Source organism: Ovis canadensis, chromosome 17 (genome assembly GCF_042477335.2).
Source record: "Ovis canadensis isolate MfBH-ARS-UI-01 breed Bighorn chromosome 17, ARS-UI_OviCan_v2, whole genome shotgun sequence".
Taxonomy (NCBI): domain Eukaryota; kingdom Metazoa; phylum Chordata; class Mammalia; order Artiodactyla; family Bovidae; genus Ovis; species Ovis canadensis.
In genome coordinates this window covers 60,938,873-60,961,947 of record NC_091261.1, presented here as the reverse complement: position 1 = coordinate 60,961,947, position 23,075 = coordinate 60,938,873, and the positions used below count along the sequence as shown (strand labels likewise).

Below are 23,075 nucleotides of genomic sequence, written 5' to 3'. Positions count from 1 at the left end.
CATGAATCGCAGCACGCCAGGCCTCCCTGTCCATCACCAACTCCCAGAGTTCACTCAAACTCATGTCCATCGAGTCGGTGATACCATCCAGCCATCTCATCCTCTGTCGTCCCCTTCTCCTCTTACCCCCAATCCCTCCCAGCATCAGAGTCTTTTCCAACGAGTCAGCTCTTCGTATAAGGTGGCCAAAGTATTGGAACTTCAGCCTCAGCATCAGTCCTTCCAATGAACAGCCAGGGCTGATCTCCTTTAGAGTGGACTAGTTGGATCTCCCTGCAGTCCAAGGGACTCTCAAGAGTCTTCTGCAACACCACAGTTCAAAAGCATCAATTTTTCGGCACTCAGCCTTCTTCACAGTCCAACTCTCACATCCATACATGACCACTGGAAAAACCATAGCCTTGACTAGACGGACCTTTGTTGGCAAAGTAATGTCTCTGCTTTTTAATATGCTGTCTAGGTTGGTCATAACTTTCCTTCCAAGGAGTAAGTGTCTTTTAATTTCATGGATGCAGTCACCATCTGCAGTGATTTTGGAGCCCAAAAAAGTAAAGTCTGACACTGTTTCCATTGTTTCCCCATTTCTCATGAAGTGATGGGACCGGATGCCATGATCTTAGTTTTCTGAATGTTGAGCTTTAAGCCAATTTTTCCACTCTCCTCTTTCACTTTCATCAAACCCCTTTAGAGCCATAAAAATTTTAGGAACCTTTAGAACAGAAGTTACAATGGGTAGGAGTGTGCCTAGTCCTGCCTATGGATGTGTTTTGTTTGGCTTGCTTAATGTCTGGCCCACAGAGAATAAAAAAAGGAAGTTAGTTGCCAAACTTTAAAAATAGAGAGGATTCAAATAAAAATCCAGATTTCTAGCTTTTCTTGAAAAGTCATAAGACTGAGCCATCCTGGACCAGTCTTCTCTGCTGGCTGTTCATTACTCTGATGAAAAGTGTTAGTCGCTCAGTTGTGTTGGACTCTTTGTGATTCCATGGACTGTAGCCCACCACCAGCCTCCTCTGTGCATGGGCAAGAATATTGGAGTGGGTTGGCATTCCCTACTCCACCTGATCTTCCCAACCCAGGGATTGAACCTGGGTCTCTTGTATTACAGGCAGATTGTTTACAATCTGAGCCACTAGAGAAACACTTGGCAATGGTGGGCTAGAGCTAGAGAGCTGCCTTGAGATGGAGTGTGTTCTGCAGTTAACCACAGTCCTCACCACTCCCTTTTGCCTCTCCCCTGGTCTGCTTCACTCATTTACCTCCTCTTCCTGGCCACAGGCAGCATTTGAGCTGAACGTGAACGTGAAGTCGCTCAGTCGTGTCCGACTCTTTGCGACCCCATGGACTGTAGCCTACCAGGCTCCTCTGTCCATGGGATTTTCCAGGCAATAGTACTGGAGTGGATTGCCATTTCCTTCTCCAAGGAATCTTCCCAACCCAGGGATCGAACCCGAGTCTCCCACATCGTAGACAGACGCTTTACCGTCTGCAATCTCAGCCAAAAGGCCGAGAAGCAATGGTCCTGGCGTTTATGTATAGATCTGAAGGTACATACAAAGTCCAATGTAAACTTCAATGTAAATATGGTTATCTGTTCACACTGGACTTTTGTAAGAGGAACTTCGAGTCTTTAGAGTTGAAGCTCTTTGCCTGGGTTTGTGATGAAACCCGTGCCTGGGTCTGTGGTGAAACCCGTAGTTTTGTTCCTGACAGCACAGACTTCCTGGCCCACAGTCCTTCCCAGACATTCTCATCCCACTTGGTGCCAAATCTATCCTCCAAAACCCTGGAGTCATCCTCGGCTTTTCTTGATCTTTCATCCCACATCCTCTTGGCTGTACCTTCAAAATATGTCCAGAATCAGTTTATTTCTCTCCCCACCCTGACTGCCTCCTGCCTCTCTGCTTCCTCTCTTGCTTCTAGTCTATTCCCAACACAGTAGCCAGAGGGATCCTTTTTTTAATTAACAGACTGTTTTTTTTTTTAAGAGCAGTTTTATGTTTACAGAAAAATGAGCAGCAAGTACAAAGAGTTCCCATATACTCCCATGTACCCCAGTCTCCCCTATTATTAACGTCTTGTATTGGCATGGAACGTTTGTTAACATTGATTAGCCAGTGGTGTGGTACACCATTACTAACTGAAGTCCATGGCTCACGTTAGGGTTTGCTCTCTGTGCTGTGCGTTCTATTAGTCTTTTGACTAATGCAAAATGTCACGTGTCCACCATTACAGTGTTACACAGAATAGTTGCACTGCTCTGAAATCCTCTACCCTCCACCTGCTCACCTCTCCTCACTGAAATGCTGGCAACCATTGATCTTACTGTCTCGGTAGTTTTGCATTTTTTTGGCTTATTTCACTTAACAGTGTGCATTTAATATACCTGCCTGTCTTTTCATGGCTTGACAGCTCACTTTTATTGATGAATAATTTCCCATTGTGTGGACGTACCAGTTACTTTACCCATTCATTTATTGATGGACCACTTGGTTGTTTCCAGGTTTTGGTAATATCTACTGAATTTTGACTGTTTTCTACTTGTTGCCCTCATTTTCTTTGTTTTGGGTTCCACTTATTTTCTGCTTCTCTGGTTCTAATTGAACATTTTATATGACTCCAGTTTTTCTTCTCTCATGTCAATTATACTTCTTTTTAAAAAGCTGAGCTGTTAAAAAAAATAAAAAATAAAAACTTTATTTAGTGGTTGCCTTTGAGTTTGCGGTGTAATTCACAACTACTCCAAGTCTGAGTGAGCTTTTAAAAGCCTAAGTTAGATCATGTCCTTCCTCTGCTCAGAACCTATGAAGACTCCATCTCACTCACACAAAAGCCAGATCCTCAAGGCGGTCTGGCGTGATCCGACCTGGGATGTTTCTGAGCCCACGTCCTCCTTACCCTCTTGCTCCAGGCACACTGGCTTCCTCACTTTTCTTCAAACCTGTGTGTACCTCCCGCCCCTAAGCTTTTGCTCCCTCCCCGAAGAGTGCTCTTCCCAGATACCTGTTTGGCCATCTCCCTCACCTCCTTCCAACTTTGCTCAGATTCCACCACTCATCATGGCTTTAGTAACCCCTTTCTTCATGCTATCATACTACCTGACCCCCAAGCACACCAGTCCTTCCTGGTCCTGCCCTGTTTTTCCATTGCTCGTGTCCCCTCTTCAGTCTGCGTCATCCACTTGTCATGGGTGTGGTTTGTTGTCTGTTTGCTCCTGAGAGAATGTCCCCCCTGTGAGGCAGGGGCCATGTGGGTCCTGAGTGCCTTGCCATGTCCCCTTAGCAAGTGCTCACAGCTGTTTGTCCAGTGAATGGGTACGCACGTGAATGTTGGCTGCAAAGTGTCTTTTCAGACAAACTCTTTAGCATGGTACCAAGAATCATAGAATAAGGACCAGGTTGTTTGGAGGGCACCAAAGCTCATCAGGCTCCTTACACTTATGTCTGGGGTCAGAGTGAGAGGAGCCAAGGAAAGCTGTTAAGCCCACAGCCTTGGCTGGATAATCTCTTAACGGCGCTCAGTTGGTCTTGTGGATTTCCAGCAGCTGCTATGGAGGATGTGCATTTGTTCCTAATTGGTCTTTGATAGCAGCCTGCCTCTTAGTGAGCTTCTCTGGGGGTGGGGAGCAGTACTCTAGACCCATAGGAGAGTGTCAAAGAGAGGGGGCCCAGGGCTGTAAGTCACTGCGCTGGACACAGATCAGAACATTCTTGGTCCGCTCCCTGGTCCTGCCTGGGTCACTGCTGAATGGCTTTTCCCGCTTGGTGAAGCAAGCATCCTCACACCACCAGGGTGGATGGGAGGAGGAGGGACCCACCACCCCTTGGAAGGGGATTGTCTCCTGTCCCCAGGCAGGTGCATGAGCGGCACTGTCGTTTCAGCCTTCCCACCGCAGGTGAAGACCAGGAGTGTGCCAAGCGGGTGAGCGGGTCCCTCCTCTGAGTACCTGCCTTGGCTCACTGTCACAGATAGCCTCTTCTGGCAATCCTCTGCAGGTAGAACCCGGGCAGGGCTTAGAGGTGCAGGGATGGCCAGCCTTCTGGCTTAGTGCTGCCCTAACACTGTCCATCCTTGACATTTTAGGAAACCAAATAGGACCCTTCGGCAGCTGCCCATGCTGGCCATTCATCTCATCAACATTTATTAAACACCTACTGTGCGTCTTACATTGTACTCTTTGCTGGGTTTACTAGATGGAGCAGTTGTAGCTTCTGTCCTCACTTACCTGCAACTAAGTAAATGGGATAAAGAATTGAGATGCTCAGTGAGGGGAGGGGTGTCCAAAATGTCAACCAGTTCAGCACCAGCGCTAGCCCATCACAGTGATGGTTCTCTAACCCACCAGTGTGATTTCCGGAACACATGCCCTGGAAGGGATGGAGACAAGATCTTCCAGGGATGAGTGGACACATACAGAGAGAAATCTGGCAAGGCTTCGTGTTGATCCCCATCTCCTCCCACCTGCCTGATGACTCTCTTCATTAGCTCTTTCTCCTGTATTATAGGCCCCTGCTCTCTTCTGGACCATTCCCAACAGCAAACATGCTCCATCTTAAAGAAGTACCCTTGACACCCCTCCTCCATCCTTCCCCACCAGCTATTACTTCCTTCATTTCTCTACCTAAAATAGGGATTTCCCCCTCCTCTTAGCCTGCTCTGTTTTCTTTATATTCCTTGTCACAGCCTGCCATAGCCAGGAGCTGTGGGGAAGCTGAGTCAGCCCCCAGCTGGCATTAGCCAGCATCTTGACCCCCAGGTGTGGTCCAAGAGAAGTCATCCAGCAATGATATTAGCCTCCCCCTCCACACCTTATGTGATGCAGAGACTCTGTCCAACAAAGGGAAAAAATCTCTGTAACAACAACAACATCCACAGTAACTCCCATTTATAGAGTGACCAGTGGATACTAGGATCTGGTCCAAACACTTCGGGAGAGTTAACTCATTTTATCCTCACAGCAGCTCTGTGAGGTAGGGGGAGATAAAAATTAGCCTGTTTTATAGACAGGACACAAAGACACAGAGAGGTATATAACTTGCTCAGGTCAGCTGGCAAGAGGCTGCCTCAGCTCCTTCATTCTTTGTGGAGAGAATGCCCCAGCTCCATGGGGTGTGTGCATATGCTCCCCAAGCCTTGCAGGGACCACCCACCTACTTTCCAGTCTGCCCTCCAACATCCTCCAGGAGTTGCCATCAGTGTTCAGACGTGGGTGGGAGTTTAGCTGGGTAGTTCCACTTCAGCTCTCAGAGGCTTGGGGGAGTGAATACAGCTAACATCTTTGAACTGCACACCTTCACGTGCTTTTGCGAGGCTGGGATTTGTCTTAGCCTTGATACATCAGCTGGAGCCCACACCTGAAGTTCTGACAGGAAGCAGGGGTCCAATTTTAATGACTTATCAGTGCTGCATGTGATGGCAGCCACATGTCGCAAAGCTGGGGGAAGCCTGTCTGTTAAAAGTTAATGATCTAAGAAGTCCTGACATAAAGTAAAACCTTGAGTGAAATTCCATGGTGTTGCGGACAGTTAATTCTTTATTAGGTTTTCCTAAGACTGGGCTAAAAAGCATTTAATCTTTTTTAAGGGGTGCGTTAACACGTCATTGCATTTTATCGATGCATTGATCTTCATTTGGCTGATTTGGGGTGGGGACTGGAAATTTTCTGTGCTGTGGTGTGGCAGACAACTTCCTAACACATTACCGACCTGTAGTTTTTGTTTTGGTGGGGATCTCGAGTTTGAAAGAGGAGGCAAATGAGAACCAGATGGGGCTGTTTGTGTTCATTCATGGCTGGCTGGTGTTGAATCTCTTTCTCTGTTGCTGTGTGTGTTTAACAACTTCATACTCCACTGAAGTTAGAGATCATATTAGTTTGTTTTGTCTGAGAGAGCCTCATAATGTGCTTTTTTGGAGGGAGGAGAAAAAGTTGAAAGTTCCAGGCTTCACTAGTTTTGTTGCTATAGCAGTTGTCAAAGCGGAGGTTCGTTGTTTTTGGAGTCTGGTGCCAGGAACAGAAACTCAGACACCCCGGGGGCCAGGCAGGTGAGGTGATGGCTTGGTGTGGCCGGTTGGGGGCCACTGTTGGCTGCCTGGTCTAATGAGAGCAGACGCTGCTCGTCTCCAGGCTGGAAGAGGGGTCCAGGGTTGCCAGATCTTCCAATTTTTCAAACCATGACTGGAAATCTGGACTTTTATGAGAAATGGGGGAAATAAATCTAAATTAAAAATACTATGCAGGCTTCATAAAATACACCTGCCGCCCAATGTAGCTCTTGGAGCCTCAGGTTTTAGCAGATGGTGCATGAGACTCATTCGTCTTGTCTCCAACCAACTCCTTCCCTTGAGCCCTAGACTTCTCTGTCTGACTGTCTATGTGACATCTCTCCCTGGAGGTCTCAGGGTATCTTCTCCTTACCTGGTCTTTGCTCCGAACCCATTTCTCCTGCAGTCTTCTGTATTTCTGTTGATGACAACTCCATCCTTCTAGCTGCTCAGGTTGAAATGCCTGGAACCATCTTTGATTCCTCTTCTCTCTGTCATATCCAAGACATTAGCAATTCTTGAGACTCTACCTTCTAATAAATATATCCAGAATCTGACCCTTTCTCCCTTCCCCCACTCCACTGCCTGACCCTGCTCCCAGCCGCCATCATTGTTTGCCTGGACTATTACAGTAGTCTCATTCCTGGTCTCCCAGCTCCCTGGTCTCACTTCACCCCAATCCTTTCTCCTTCAGCAACTAGAGAAGCTCTGCTGCATGTTAATTGGACCATATCCCTCTTCTGCTCACAATGTTTCAATGGCACTAGTCTCACTCCAAATAAAAGCCATTATCCTTAAAAGGGACCAGAATATCCCAAGTGATCAGGCTTCTCCACTTGGTCTTCAATTCTTGCCTGTTTACTTGACCCATGTGGGCACAGCAGCATCCTACTGTCACCGGCATTTCCCAGGCATGTTCCTACCTCAGGATATTTGCACCTGTTGCTCCGTCATCCTGGAGCCTCATTCATTCTCTTGCCCTTGCTTTCTCAGGCCTTTCTGCCGGTGGCCCTTGCTAAGAGAAGGTTCTTGGCCATCCTATCTAGCACTGTGACCATCCTTCTCGCTTCTGTCAACATTCTTTATCCCCTTCTTGTCTTTGTTTTTCTTCATGGCCCTTGAAATTGCTAGCCTGCTATACATTTAATTTTTAAATATATTTTTATTTATTTGGTTGTGCTGGATCTTAGTTGCAGTATATGAACTCACATGGAGATGTGGGATTTTAGTTTCCCAGCAAGGGTTTGAACCCAGGCTATGTGCGTTGGAATGCAGAGTCTTAGCCGCTGGACCATCAGGGAAGTCTTTAATTTTTTTTATTCTGTGGATGGTCTTTCTTTTTCCCACCAAAATGTCTGCCCCACAAGGCCTGGGATTCCTGTCTGGCACACGGAGAGGGCTCATTTTCAAACTAGTGAATGAATGGTGTAGATTCAGAAAGGTTTTGAGCATTATTAACACAAACCCATGGATTTATATGTAGTTATTATGTTTCAGTCTGTCACAGTTGTTACTCTCTTTGATTTGGGTAAGCTTCTTTGTTTTTTTTTTTTTGGCTGCACTGCACAGCTTATTTGAATCTTTGTTCTCCAACTAGGGATTGAATCCTGGGCCATGGTAGTGAAATCACTGGGCCACCAGGGAATCCCCAGGTCACCTTCTTAACTTCTCTGTGCCCTGGGATCCTTCACCCAACCTCACAGGGCTGTGCTTAGATCAAACCGATGAACGTATGTCAAGCACTTAGAACAGCATCTGGCAAATAGGAAGCATCATCTTAGGGTGTGCATTGTAATTATTACCGCTACTATTATTTACCCATGTGAATATTAAAATGGTATGAGTAAGCCTCACACTTAGCATGATCAACATCACAAACCCCACTTCTCTACCCCCACTATCTCTTCAGAGGTAACCACAGTCATGACAGCTTTTTTTTTTTTTTCAGACCTTTTCTGTACAGTTAAATATAAACATATATAGCTGTGGAAAAATACAGTACTTAAATGGGGGCTTCCCTTGTAGTACAGTGGTTAAGAATCTGCCTTGCAGTGCAAGGGACACGGTGGGTTTGATCCCTGGTTGGAGAACTAAGATCCCACGTGCCTCGAAGCAACTAAGCCCATGTGCCGCAACTAGAGTCTGTGCACCACAATCAGAGACCCTACAGGATGCGACGGAGACCCTGCAAGACCCCACAACTAAGGCCCAATGAAGCCAAATAAGCATTTTAAAAAACAACAGCAACACATATTTTCAGAAACAACACACAAATGCTATACTTCACATAATTGTTTTTGCAACTTGCTTTCTTTCTCTTGACATTGGGGAGATGATTTCACACCAGTTCATAGATGTCTGTGTCACTCTTCGTCACTTCTAGATATTGTTCTAGAATATGGGACTGCTTTAGATTCTGTGGCTCTTTCCCACTGCTGAACAGTTAAGCTATTTCTAAGTTTCTGTTGCTACAAACAGTACTTAGCATCCTGGCATCTGCCCTGTGAGCGCTCATGCCTTTCTCCAAGGTCAACACTGAGGCATAAGATTGCTGTGTCCAAAGGTTGATGCATTTGCCATTATAATAAATTGCTCTCTAAAATGGTCTTGCCACTCACAGTCTCCCAGCAGAGTGTGAAAAGCCTTTACTTTATTTTTTTTTAAAACGTAATTTTTATTTTGAGAAAGAAAATAATATGAAAAGTACAAAGAGTAACGTAACCAACATCAGTGTACTTAGCACCTAGAAATGTCAGCTGTTAACAGTTTGTCACATTTGCAACAAGTCTTTTGATTATTTTATTAAAAAAAAAAAAAACAACCTCGAATGTTACTGGGGAAGTTGATATTCTCTTCTGCACAGTTTCATCACCCACCCCAGAAACAATCACAATTATAAACTGATCATGCATCCTTGAAACCATTTATTTATTTTTTTTATTTTTTATTTTATATGACATACAACTTTTTTTTTTCTCCCCCATGGGTGTACATGCGTTCCCAAACTTGAACCCCCCTCCCACCTCCCTCCCCATAACATCTCTCTGGGTCATCACCATGCACCAGCCCCAAGCATTCTGTATCCTGCGTCGGACATAGACTGGCGATTCGATTCTTACATGATAGTATACCTGTTACAATGCCATTCTCCCAAATCATCCCACCGTCTCCCTCTCCCTCTGAGTCCAAAAGTCCGTTATACACATCTGTGTCTTTTTTGCTGTCTTGCATACAGGGTCGTCATTGCCATCTTTCTAAATTCCATATATATGTGTTAGTATACTGTATTGGTGTTTTTCTTTCTGGCTTACTTCACTCTGTATAATCGGCTCCAGTTTCATCCATCTCATCAGAACTGATTCAAATGAATTCTTTTTAACGGCTGAGTAATACTCCATTGTGTATATGTACCACTGCTTTCTTATCCATTCATCTGCTGATGGACATCTAGGTTGTTTCCATGTCCTGGCTATTATAAACAGTGCTGCGATGAACATTGGGGTACATGTGTCTCTTTCAATTCTGGTTTCCTCGGTGTGTATGCCCAGCAGTGGGATTGCTGGGTCATAAGGTAGTTCTATTTGCAATTTTTTAAGGAATCTCCACACTGTTCTCCATAGTGGCTGTACTAGTTTGCATTCCCACCAACAGTGTCGGAGGGTTCCCTTTTCTCCACACCCTCTCCAGCATTTATTGCTTGCAGATTTTTGGATCGCAGCCATTCTGACTGGTGTGAAGTGTTACCTCATTGTGGTTTTGATTTGCATTTCTCTAATAATGAGTGATGTTGAGCATCTTTTCATGTGCTTGTTAGCCATCTGTACATCTTCTTTGGAGAAATGTCTATTTAGTTCTTTGGCCCATTTTTTGATTGGGTCGTTTATTTTTCTGGAATTGAGCTGCATAAGTTGCTTGTATATTTTTGAGATTAGTTGTTTGTCAGTTGCTTCATTTGCTATTATTTTCTCCCATTCAGAAGGCTGTCTTTTCACCTTGCTTATATTTTCCTTTGTTGTGAAGAAGCTTTTAATTTTAATTAGATCCCATTTGTTTATTTTTGCTTTTATTTCCAGAATTCTGGGAGGTGGATCATAGAGGATCCTGCTGTGATTTATGTCGGAGAATGTTTTGCCTATGTTCTCCTCTAGGAGTTTTATAGTTTCTGGTCTTACATTTAGATCTTTAATCCATTTTGAGTTTATTTTTGTGTGTGGTGTTAGAAAGTGATCTAGTTTCATTCTTTTACAAGTGGTTGACCAGTTTTCCCAGCACCACTTGTTAAAGAGATTGTCTTTACTCCATTGTATATTCTTGCCTCCTTTGTCAAAGATAAGGTGTCCATATGTGTGTGGATTTATCTCTGGGCGTTCTATTTTGCTCCATTGATCTATATGTCTGTCTTTGTGCCAGTACCATACTGTCTTGATGACTGTGGCTTTGTAGTAGAGCCTGAAGTCAGGCAAGTTGATTCCTCCAGTTCCATTCTTCTTTCTCAAGATTGCTTTGGCTATTCGAGGTTTTTTGTATTTCCATACAAATCTTGAAATGATTTGTTCTAGTTCTGTGAAAAATATGGCTGGTAGCTTGATAGGGATTGCATTGAATTTGTAAATTGCTTTGGGTAGTATACTCATTTTCATTATATTTATTCTTCTGATCCATTAACATGGTATATTTCTCCATCTATTAGTGTCCTCTTTGATTTCTTTCATCAGTGTTTTATAGTTTTCTATGTATAGGTCTTTAGTTTCTTTAGGTAGATATATTCCTAAGTATTTTACTCTTTTCGTTGCAATGGTGAATGGAATTGTTTCCTTGATTTCTTTTTCTACTTTCTCATTATTAGTGTATAGGAATGCAAGGGATTTCTGTGTGTTGATTTTATATCCTGCAACTTTACTATATTCATTGATTAGCTCTAGTAGTTTTCTGGTGGAGTCTTTAGGGTTTTCTTTGTAGAGGATCATGTCATCTGCAAACAGTGAAAGTTTTACTTCTTCTTTTCCAATTTGGATTCCTTTTATTTCTTTTTCTGCTCTGATTGCTGTGGCCAAAACTTCCAAAACTATGTTGAATAGTAGCAGTGAAAGTGGGCACCCTTGTCTTGTTCCTGACTTTAGGGGAAATGCTTTCAATTTTTCACCATTGAGGATAATGTTTGCTGTGGGTTTGTCATATATAGCTTTTATTATGTTGAGTTATGTTCCTTCTATTCCTGCTTTCTGGAGAGTTTTTATCATAAATGGATGTTGAATTTTGTCAAAGGCCTTCTCTGCATCTATTGAGATAATCATATGGTTTTTATTTTTCAATTTGTTAATGTGGTGAATTACATTGATTGATTTGCGGATATTGAAGAATCCTTGCATCCCTGGGATAAAGCCCACTTGGTCATGGTGTATGATCTTAATGTGTTGTTGGATTCTGATTGCTAGAATTTTGTTGAGGATTTTTGCATCTATGTTCATCAGTGATATTGGCCTGTAGTTTTCTTTTTTTTGTAGTATCTTTGTCAGGTTTTGGTATTATAGTGATGGTGGCCTCATAGAATGAGTTTGGAAGTTTACCTTACTCTGCAATTTTCTGGAAGAGTTTGAGGAGGATAGGTGTTAGCTCTTCTTGAAATTTTTGGTAGAATTCAGCTGTGAAGCCATCTGGACCTGGGCTTTTGTTTGCTGGAAGATTTCTGATTACAGTTTCAATTTCCGTGCTTGTGATGGGTCTGTTAAGATTTTCTATTTCTTCCTGGTTCAGTTTTGGAAAATTGTACTTTTCTAAGAATTTGTCCATTTCTTCCACATTGTCCATTTTATTGGCATATAACTGCTGATAGTAGTCTCTTATGATCCTTTGTATTTCTGTGTTGTCTGTTGTGATCTCTCCATTTTCATTTCTAATTTTATTGATTTGATTTTTCTCTCTTTGCTTCTTGATGAGTCTGGCTAATGGTTTGTCAATTTTATTTATCCTTTCAAAGAACCAGCTTTTGGCTTTGTTGATTTTTGCTATGGTCTCTTTTGTTTCTTTTGCATTTGTTTCTGCCCTAATTTTTAAGATTTCTTTCCTTCTACTAATTCTGGGGTTCTCCAATTCTTCCTTTTCTAGTTGCTTTAGGTGTAGAGTTAGGTTATTTATTTGACTTTTTTCTTGTTTCTTGAGGTATGCCTGTATTGCTATGAACTTTCCTCTTAGCACTGGTTTTATAGTGTCCCACAGGTTTTGGGTTGTTGTGTTTTCATTTTCATTAGTTTCTATGCATATTTTGATTTCTTTTTTGATTTCTTCTGTGATTTGTTGGTTATTCAGAAGTGTGTTGTTCAACCTCCATATGTTGGAATTTTTAATAGTTTTTCTCCTGTAATTGAGATCTAATCTTAATGCATTATGGTCAGAAAAGATGCTTGGAATGATTTCGATTTTTTTGAATTTATCAAGTTTAGATTTATGGCCCAGGATGTGATCTATGCTGGAGAATGTTCCGTGAGCACTTGAGAAAAAGGTGAAATTCATTGTTTTGGGGTGAAATGTCCTATAGATATCAATTAGGTCTAACTGGTCTAATGTATCATTTAAAGTTTGCGTTTCTTTGTTAATTTTCTGTTTAGTTGATCTGTCCATAGGTGTGAGTGGGGTATTAAAGTCTCCCACTATTATTGTGTTATTGCTGATTTCCCCTTTCACACTTGTTAGCATTTGTCTTACATATTGCGGTGCTCCTATATTGGGTGCATATATATTTATAATTGTTATATCTTCTTCTTGGATTGATCCTTTGATCATTATGTAGTGGCCTTCTTTGTCTCTTTTCACAGCCTTCATTTTAAAGTCTATTTTATCGGAAATGAGTATTGCCACTCCTGCTTTCTTTTGGTCTCTATTTGCATGGTATATCTTTTTCTAGCCCTTCACTTTCAGTCTGTATGTGTCCCTTGTTTTGAGGTGGGTCTCTTGTAAGCAGCATATAGAGGGGTCTTGTTTTTGTATCCATTCGGCCAGTCTTTTCCTTTTGGTTGGGGCATTCAACCCATTTACGTTTAAGGTAATTTTTGATAAGTATGATCCTGTTACCATTTACTTTATTGTTTTGGGTTCAGGTTTACACAACCTTTTTGTGTTTCCTGTCTAGAGAATATCCTTTAGAATTTGTTGGAGATCTGGTTTGGTGGTGTTGAATTCTCTCAGCTTTTGCTTGTCTGTAAAGCTTTTGATTTCTCCTTCGTATTTGAATGAGATCCTTGCTGGGTACAGTAATCTGGGCTGTAGGTTATTGTCTTTCATCACTTTAAGTCTGTCTTGCCATTCCCTCCTGGCCTGAAGAGTTTCTATTGAAAGATCAGCTGTTATCCTTATGGGAATCCCCTTGTGTGTTATTTGTTGTTTTTCCCTTGCTGCTTTTAATATTTGTTCTTTGTGTTTGATCTTTGTTAATTTGATTAATATGTGTCTTGGGGTGTTTCGCCTTGGGTTTATCCTATTTGGAACTCTCTGTGTTTCTTGGACTTGGGTGATTATTTCCTTCCGCATTTTAGGGAAGTTTTCAACTATTATCTCCTCAAGGATTTTCTCATGGTCTTTCTTTTTGTCTTCTTCTTCTGGGACTCCTATAATTCGAATGTTGGAGCATTTCATATCTACCTGGAGGTTTCTGAGATTGTCCTCATTTCTTTTAATTCGTTTTTCTTGTTTCCTCTCTGATTCATTTATTTCTACCATTCTATCTTCTATTTCACTGATCCTATCTTCTGCCTCCGTTATTCTGCTATTTGTTGCTTCCAGAGTGTTTCTGATCTCATTTATTGCATTATTCATTATATATTGACTCTTTTTTATTTCTTCTAGGTCCTTGTTAAACCTTTCTTGCATCTTCTCAATCCTTGTCTCTAGGCTGTTTATCTGTGATTCCATTTTGATTTCAAGATTTTGGATCATTTTCACTATCAATATTTGGAATTCTTTCTCAGGTAGATTCCCTACCTCTTCCTCTTTCGTTTGGTTTGGTGGGCAACCCTCCTGTTCCTTTACCTGCTGAGTATTCCTCTGTCTCTTCATCTTGATTATATTGCTGCGTTTGGGGTGGCCTTTTTATATTCTGGTAATTTGTGGAGTTCTCTTTATTATGGAGCTTCCTCACTGTGGGTGGGGTTGTATCAGTGGCTTATCTAGGTTTCCTGGTTAGGGAGGCTTGTGTTGGAGTTCTGGTGGGTGGAGCTGGGTTTCTTCTCTCTGGAGTGCAGTGGAGTGATCAGTAATGGGTTATGAGACGTCAAAGGTTTTGGAGTAACTTTGAGCTGCCTGTATATTGAAGTTCAGGAGTGTGTTCCTGTGTTGCTGGAGAATTTGTGTGGTATGTCTTGTTCTGGAACTTGTTGGTCCTTGGGTGGAGCTTGGTTTCAGTGTAGGTATGGAGGCATTTGATGAGCTCATATTGCTTAATGTTCCCTGAATTCAGGAGTTCTCTGATGTTTTCAGGCTTTGGACTTAAGCCTCCTGCTTCTGGTTTTCAGTTTTATTTTTACAGTAGCCTCTAGACTTCTCCGTCTATATAGCACCGATGATAAAACATCTAGGTTAAAGATGAAAAGTTTCTCCACATTGAGGGACACCCAGAGAGGTTCATTGAGTTACAAGGAGAAGAGAAGAGGGAGGGGATAGTTAGAGGTGACTGGAATGTGATGCGGTGAGATCAAAAGAGGAGAGAGCAAGCTATCCAGTAGTCACTTCCTTATGTGCGCTCCATAGTCTGGACCACTCAGAGGTATTTATGGAGTTATACAGGGAAGAGGAGAGGGAGGAAGTAGGCAGAAGTGACCAGGAGGATAAGAGAGAGGAATGAGAAGGAGAGAGACCAATCCAGCCAGTAACCAGTTCCTTAGGTGTTCTCCACCGTCTGGGACACACAGAGATTCACAGAGTTGGATAGAGAAGAGATGGGGGAGAAAAGAGACAGAGGCCACCTGGTGGAGAAAAAGGAGAGTCCAAAGGAGGAGGGAGTGGTCAAGCCTGTAATCTCGCTCTCAGGTAAACTTGGGTAGTGAAGTTTGGGTTTTTAAATGTACAAAATTGACAACAAAAACCGAAGAGCAAAGATTAAAAATCTAGAGAAGAGGTTGGATTTTCAAAAATACAATATTAAAGAAAAGAAGCAGAAGGAAAAAGGAAAAAAGAAAAAAAAAGCCACAAGAATTATTAAAAAACAAAACAAAACAAAAACACCAATAACCACCCAAAGACTATATATGGTGTTTGCCTTAAAAAAGTCTTTTTTTTTGAATATTAATAATAGGTTATAGAAATAAAAATTAGAGGAGAAATAGAAGACTCAACTATTTTTTAAAAAGTCAGAAAAAAGAAAAAAAAAGGATTGATTTTAAAAATAGTAAAAATATATCTAGCCCTTCTCTGATGTTGTGGGCATTGTGGTGTCACTTCCAAGGCGGTTCCCTCTGTTTAACTTCTTTATGCTGGTTTTTTAGGCTCACTAGTTCAGTCGCGCTGTGGGGAGGGGGGGGGTGCTGCAAACAAATAGCGCTGTCGTGTGCACACAGTGTCTCAGCCCCGCTTGACCTGTCCCTTCTCGCGGCGTACAAACCGCTCCGGCTCTACGATGCTCAGCCGGGAACCGTCTGGGGCCGGCCCTAGGCTGCGTGCAGTTCCCTGGTCTAAGCCGCTCAGGTTCGGCACTCAGGTAGCCCTCAGAGGCACAGATTCGGCTGGGACTGCATTTTGTGCCTTCCCGGTCCGAGTAGCTCAGGAGTTTGGCGAGCGCGATAACTGCGACTTGTTGCCTTTTCTGCCTCTGCTGCTCAGTTTTCTGGGTGGACCAATGGCACCCCTTGTGAGGCAGATGGTGACTGTCTAGCACCCCCAGAAGTCTTAGCAAAGAAGCCTGCTTGCAGTTTGGTAAGTGAAGTCTCTCCGGGGCTGCAATTGCCCCTTTCCAGCCCTTACAGCTCTGGCTGCCTGTCCCCGGCGGGGGATGGTCTGAAGCTGGCTTTTTCCGCTCCGTCCTTTGTTCTGAGCTCGGTCCTGGCGGTGTCTTATGTCCGAGCTTTTCGGGTGGTAGCTATCCCACAGTCTGGTTTGCTAGCCCAAGTTGGATCGTTCTGGTTGCGTGTGGGGCGTTCCTGCCCGATTCTTGCAAAGCTCTGCAGCCCGCGCCTCCCGCGCGTCCCTGCCCTGCCCCCACTTCCCAATGGCGGATGCAGGCGTCTGTGCTGCTTTTCCGCTGGGGGAGTTACTGTTGGGCTTGTAATCTCTTGGTTTTAATTATTTCTTCATTTTCCCCTTCCTGTTATGTTGCCCTCTGTGTTTCCAAGGATCGCCACAGACTCGGCAGGGAGAGTGTTTCCTGGTGTTTGGAAACCTCTCTTCTTAAAATTCCCTTCCCGGGACGGGCTTCCCTTCCCGGGACGGAGCTCCCTCCCCACCTCCTTTGTCTCCTTTTTCGTCTTTTATATTTTTTCCTACCTGTTTTTGAAGACAATGGTCTGCTTTTCTGGTTGCCTGATGTCCTCTGCCAGCCTACAGAAGTTGTTTTGTGGAGTTTGCTCAGTGTTGAAATGTTCTTTTGAGGAATTTGTGAGAGAGAAAGTGGTCTTCCTGTCCTATTCCTCCGCCATCTTAGGACCGCCCCCTCCCATTTTTATATTTTACTTATATGTAGAACCATGAACAATATATTATTTTTGTGCATTTAAACTTTTTATCTCAGTGTTGTATTGGCCATAGTATTCTGCAACTTGCTTTTCTGCAGCCAGCAATGTATCTTGGAGACCTGTTCACATTGGCACATTTAGACTCCCTCGTGCTTTTTACCTGCTGTGTAATATTCCTTTGCACCATGGTTTATTTGCTCTTTTCCAAATGATGGGCATTTAGGCTAACTCTAGTGATTCACTATTACAACCAGTCCTGAGATGAACATCCTAGTCAGGAAACATTCAGATTCTTTTTCTTTAAAAAAATACTTGCTAATACTTGGCTGTGGTGGGTCTTAGTTGCAGCACGTGTGATCTTCAGCCTTCACTGTGGCATGCAGGATCTTTAGTTGCAGCATGTAAACTCTGAGTTGCAGCATGTGGGATCTAGTTCCCTGACCAGGGATCGAACCCAGGACCCCTACACTGGGAGCACAGAGCCTTAGTCACTGAAGCCCCAGGGAAGTCCCCAGATTCTTCATTGTGTATTTTTTTATGCTTTGTTTTTATGTACTATACAGAATAAGGCACCCTTTTTCTTTTCATAGACATAGAAACAGCTTTGAAAAGAAAAATAGCACTTCATGTGTCTTCTTTTACCTGCCAGATGCTGATTCTTTCCATGCTAACCAGAACTGTGTATTTACAGCTTGCTTTTATTAATTTGGTTATTGTCCTTACCAGTGGAGATCAAGATGGAATGTTCCCACACTCTAGGATCTTAATTATTTGAATCTTTTTATGTTGGATGTTCTCATTCATTCTGCCGCTATTCACTGAGCACCTACTATGTGCCAGACTCTGTCCTAGGCAGGGAACTCTCAGATATAAATCCTTGTCATGGATTTCCATTCTTGGTGGAAATGGACAATGTAGCAGGCATAAATCAGCACCTGCTCTTCCCCTTCTAGAATTCATTATTGAAGTGTTAATGGACGTGTGTTTCCTTGGCCAGGTCTATCCCCTGGTTGAGCCCTCAGGAGATTTATGGATGGTGATCAGTTTGAGCTGTGTTCAAAATTAAAATTTCCAGAAGCTGTGTTCTGATCACACAAACCAAGCCAAAACATAGTGGCTTAAAACAATGATGACATTTGTTTTGCTTTCTAATTGATGATTTTGGCAGGGATAGCTGTCTCTGTAACATTTGCTGTCCTCTGGGGTGCCTGGAAGGAATCATCTGAAGACTTGCTCACTCACGTGTCTGGTAGTTGATACTGATTCTCTGTGGGATCAGCTGCGCTGTGACTGGACCACCTCCATGAGGGCTTCCCCTGTGGCTGCCTGACTTCCTCACAGTATGGCGGCCGGTTACAAGGCCCAGCATCCCAGAAGGATCAGGAAGAGATGTATTGCCTTTGTCACACAGAGTCACTTCGGTTGCAGCCACAGGCTAACCCCTACTCAAAAGGAGGGGACACTGGCCCATGAAGGTGTGTCCATATCAATTGTAAGAAGAGCATGTGACATGGATATACTGCTGCAGCCATGTCAGGAAAACACCACCCACCATAAGTAGGGCAAAGCCATTCTTAGTCCTGTATAGGTGTTGGACCAGATCTTCCAGGTGGCAGTGGCATGGCTTGTGGGGAGACCAGGGTGGAGATGACCGTGTGGACGATGGCTGGGATGATAGCAGAATCACTGAGCGCTACCCACTGCATTGAGAACTTGTATTAACTCCTCACAATACCCATTGTCTCTCCCATTTTACAGATGAAGAAACTGAGGTTTAGAGCCCTTGTGTAAGCTCCACAGTCCACAGTTAATAAGCAGGGAAGCTTGGGTCGGAACCCAGGCATACAAGTTAGATTCCTTTCCTCAAGTCAATATAACCACCCCCATCCTCCAGGGAGGCAAGACTTCTCCGTTTGCTCTCAGATCTTTCAGCCATGGGACTCCATGGGGCTGCCTCTCTGTGGCTTCTAGGTCTGCTAAGCCTCTGGTTACCATGGCGACAGTGGCCGGCCACACAGAGAGTCACTTGTGACCTCTCTCCCTTCTCCCTACTCAGTGGTTCTTCTTCTTATTGAGCAGAGAGAGGTTTCAGCAGGGCACCTCCTATCCGTCTGCTAATGGGCTTGTTGATTTGAGAAACGGTCTTAGGTGTCTCCTTGACTCAAGGCAGGGACTGAACAGTTATACAAATGAAATACGATGTCACGTCAGGCAGCCCATCACCGAGTTCTGGTGCCTGAGATGGTTCAATTATACACACCTGTTTCCAGGCTTCCAAACTCTTCTGTGAAAGACCTTTCAGGGTGGAATTTTTCCTGCTCGTTCCTCTGGGCTATTTTGGGAAGATGTTCACATATTCTTAGACATAATTGAGCATGACGAAAGGGGGATATGTGTCAGTGTTTGCTGAAGAATTCTGTAACCCATGCCCTGTCAAAGGGAAGTTCTCACTTAAGGGTGTCCCCAGCTCTTCAGTGCTCACCCCGTGTGGCATCTGTTAGTCATAGGGGATGCAGGCCTAACTGTCATAAAAGTGAGACCATTTCAATCCTGGGTCAGGAGGGGAGGCAGCTGCCACTTCCAAATGGTGTTTTAAAATAAAAGTTAATTGGGATTTAAATAATTGAAGTAGACATGAAAGTTTTACACACATGGCAGTTGATGGCAATTTGTCCTTCTGGTTGGCCCAGGTGCACAAGTCGTATCATCCCTAGTGTCAAATATATTCAGGGTCTGACCTCATCTTTCTCCTCCTCCTGCTCCAAACCCCATTGCATCCTGCCTGGAATCTGCCACGACCCCTATCACGTCTTCCTGCTTTCATGGTGGTCTCCTTACAGTCTGTTCTCATCAAGGAGCCAGAATAAACCTTTGTAAAATGTAAATCATATCATGGTGCCCCTCTGCTCAAACTCCCATACAAACAGCACAGAGAGTGGGCAATTCAGAGGGCAGGCGGCGAGGGCAGAAAGCGTGGATGAGGGATATATGATCCATCGTTTTTTCAGTATCTTGATATTTCCCTCCTGACTGTGTGAGATGCAGCCTGGAGAAGCTGAAGTAGTATCTCCTTTGGCTGGTCAGGCCAGACCTGACTTTCAGTGATGAGGGATGTGTCTGATTGGAAGGATATTTCAGATCAAGATGGCAGGCTCGTGTTATAAAGGAGTGAAGCAGGTGCTCCTGTGGAAACCAAAGAGCTGTCGGGAGTCTATCTCCAGGTCAGGTAATAGGGAGTGGTGAGGACTGTGGCAAAGTAGAGACCACTTTGTGCTCAGCTTGTCAAGAGACTCCCCAGCCCCGGCCAGCTGTAGTCATATGGGAATGTGGGTCTGATGCTGCCAGGTCTTCCAGCTTTTCAAGGGAAGCCAGAAATCCAGCTTGTGGATCCTCCCTGTTTTGGTTTTTGACAATCATTGTGAGCTCAGGGATATGAACATACTCCATGTGTTTCAGCCACGGAGTTGCTCTTTATTTGGATGCTCTAAATAGATCCAGCTTTTGCTGGCAAGCGCTCCTTTCAGGCTGGCTCATGTGTCCTCTTGACACATCCCCGTCACTTTTGGAACACTCACCCATTTCCTTGCACAAGCTATTTTAGGTTCATCTGGTATGTTTCCGGCTCCAGAATCAACCATTTCTTCAAGAAGTCTGGAGTTGAGCTCTTTTTTGAAAGGTTGACAGTAAACCTATGTTCAGAACGAACGCTTGGCTGTAGGCAGATCTGCTCCTGGGGTGGCCCCCTGGGGTCCCTGGGTAGATGCCTCTGCACCATTTAGAGAGCCTCAGGCCAAGTGCCACCATCTTCCAGGAGACCAACCTCTGTTCCTGGGGCCTGTGGGGCTGATGAATGACACAGCTAACGCGTCTGGACAGCTGCATTCCACTGGGGCAGCCACCCAAGAAACGTCTAATAGGCACATTCCCCGAGAGCTGCTCCTAGAGGTTTCATCACAGACATTTGTCGGGATTCAGGTGTGGCTTTGGAAGTGATGAAGCATGCTCTATAGACCGTGTCAATGTCCCCAGCTCGTTGTCTTGTCTGTCACTGTGGAGTTATGGGGGGACCTGTGATGGCCGCAGTGTCTGGAGTGGGTCATCCCTAATGCACAGACTGTAAACCCATGGAGAGGTCTCTCTTAACACCTCCTGCCTCTGCTGGCAGCCACTGCCCACACCTCTGCCACGTAGGCCACTGGGTGCTGCCTGTGTCATTTAAAAGCCTGTTCGTGCTGAGGACATGGACTCTGTAATTTCTCTGTAACACCTCCAGTGTGAGCTTGGGCTCAGATCACCAGGGGTGAATCCTGGCTTAGCTACAGACTGGATTTGGAACCTTGGGCAAACTACTTAATCAAGCTGTGCCTGAAACAGACTCACAGACATAGAGAACTGACTTGTGGTTGCCGAGAGGGTAGGGAGGGAGAGGGATGGACTGGGAGTTCGGGGTTGGTAGATGCGAACGATTACATTTAGGATTGGATAGACAACAAGGCCCCAGTGTATAGCACAGGGAGCTATATTCAATATCATGATAAACCATAATGGAAAAGAATATAAGGAAGAACGTCTATATGGATATAGCTGAAGCACTTTGCTGTACAGCAGAGATTGGCACAACATTGTAAACCAGTTCTGCTTCAATTAAAAATAAATAAATAGAATCAAAGGGGGGAAAAAAGCACAAACTTGCCACGATAAAATATGTGTCACGAGGTTGCAATGAAAAAAGAGTAGAGACAGTAAAAACCTACCTCAGTGAATTGTTACTAGTAAATGAGTTAATACATGTAAATCCCTTAGGACAGTGGCCAAAACACAGCAAAGCTCAACAAACATTGACATTTATGATTCTGTCAATCTCTGGGTCCAGGCAGGCATAAACAATTCTGGGTTGTGAGTTGCATGGTCCAGTGTATTTCCTTTTGTCTTTTCCTTTTTTCTTTGCTTTCCTCTCTCTCTCTTTTTTTAAAAGTTAACTTTATTGAAGTATCATTTTCATACAGTATAATATATCCATTTTAAGTGGATAGTATTTTGGTGAATGTTGACAATTTATATACACATTTAATCTTCACCATAATTTAGCTCTGAACATTTTTATCACCTCTCAAATACCTTGTACCACTTCCCATACAGGACATCCCCTACTCCATCTAACCCTCTCCAGCCCCAGGTAACTGTTGTTATCTTTCTGCCACTATGGATTGGATTTGTCTTTTCTGGATTTAAATATACATTTTCCTCTCTTTCTTGATTTCCCCTTACCTCTTTCTCTCTCTCCTTCCTTCCCTCCATTGATGTAAACTATTTTTCTGCCACATGCATCCTCGACTGGCTTTGTGGACATGTTACCCGTGCAGTTACACAGGGTACCACCCTCAGGAGGGTCTTATACTTTGTTTAATGCTTTGTTGTCACTGGCTTGAATTTTTTTTTTTTTTTTGGCTGGGCTGTATCTTCACTGAGGCACCCAGGCTTCTGGGCTTAATTGCCCTGAGGCATGTGGGATCTTAGTTCCCTGACCCTGGATCGAACCCACGTCCCCTGCCTTGGAAGGCAGATTCTTAACCACTGGACCACCAGGGAAATTGCTGAAATTCTGTAAAAAATTTTTTTGGTCAAGGGCTCCTGCATCTTAGTTTTGCACGAAATCCACAGTTGGTGCCAGGCATCGTCAAGCCATGGGGCATGTGTAGGGGCATCTCTGTTTCTCTGTCTCCTGACCCACGAGGGGCTTTCAGTGTATGTACCAACTGAATGGAATTCCTATCAGTGGGGCTAGGAATTCTTCTCTTCCCTCCATCCGGCATCTGCCTGGGCAGTGTGTGAGCTCGGATATAACTGTGTGCAGAACCCTTTGGCTGAGTGTGTGGAGTGAATTCCATGATGCTGTCTTTCTCTGAAAATCTCCATCCAATTTGTGGTCCAGCAGCCGGCTCAGCATTTGTCCTCTGGGAGCCAGCGTCGACGTGCCTTGTGGGCGTCTGAGAATGTTCACAATGTCTTGCCTTCTGCAGCAATGGCTCCTCCTTAGGAGCTGGAGGTTTTGCTGGAATTTGGCATCGACTTGACAGCAGGGGGCAGCCCTTCCCCTCTATCCCTCTCAGAACAGGTTCTCAAGAAGATACTGCCTTCTGCCCTGAGTGGGGTGAGAGGATTAGGAGACAGGTGACAACCGGGCTCCCATGGGCTTCTTGCTTCTTGTTTAGTAGGCGCCTCTGCATTTGGGCTCACAAGAGGCTAAGCCGCTTCTTCCAGCACGAGACCAAGCCAGCAAGGGCCTGAGCCCAGCAAATCCTCTTAAGCTGGGAACAGCTCAAGGTCACGAACCCTTGCGAGGGAGGCACAAAGATCTTTTCTTCCAGCGCAAATTAG

At 44.0% G+C, this 23,075-nt stretch overlaps 1 protein-coding gene across 2 annotated transcripts in view; it reads left to right on the top strand.

Moving 5' to 3' along the window:
* Positions 1-23,075, top strand: part of TMEM132B (transmembrane protein 132B) — a 399,927-nt gene that overhangs the window by 112,104 nt on the left and 264,748 nt on the right. The window contains exon 1 of one of the 2 annotated variants that reach the window (XM_069557620.1): positions 15,863-15,942. The exons of the other annotated variant lie outside the window; for it this stretch is intronic. The gene's annotated coding sequence lies outside the window, so the exon portion shown is untranslated. Of the gene's footprint in view, positions 1-15,862; positions 15,943-23,075 lie in introns of those variants that run through there. 2 annotated transcript variants of the gene reach the window in all.